We start from the raw sequence: 319 nt of genomic DNA on the forward strand, positions 1-319 counted from the left end.
ATATAAATAACAGTGCATGCCACAGTCGGACGTCTGAGCGACATCACATAAAGGGCTTATATCAAAAGTAAATAACAAGAGTGCCACAGTCGGACGTCTAAGCGACATCACATAAAGGGCTTATATCCAAAGTAAATAACAAGAGTGCCACAGTCGGACGTCTAAGCGACATCACATAAAGGGCTTATATCAAAAGTAAATAACAAGAGTGCCACAGTCGGACGTCTGAGCGACATCACATAAAGGGCTTATATTTCATAACTTGATATCTCAGTAGCTCAAGAATTTAAATCATTTCAAGGGCATAATCAGGTATGAA

Source organism: Triticum aestivum, chromosome 1D, assembly GCF_018294505.1.
Source record: "Triticum aestivum cultivar Chinese Spring chromosome 1D, IWGSC CS RefSeq v2.1, whole genome shotgun sequence".
Taxonomy (NCBI): Eukaryota; Viridiplantae; Streptophyta; class Magnoliopsida; order Poales; family Poaceae; genus Triticum; species Triticum aestivum.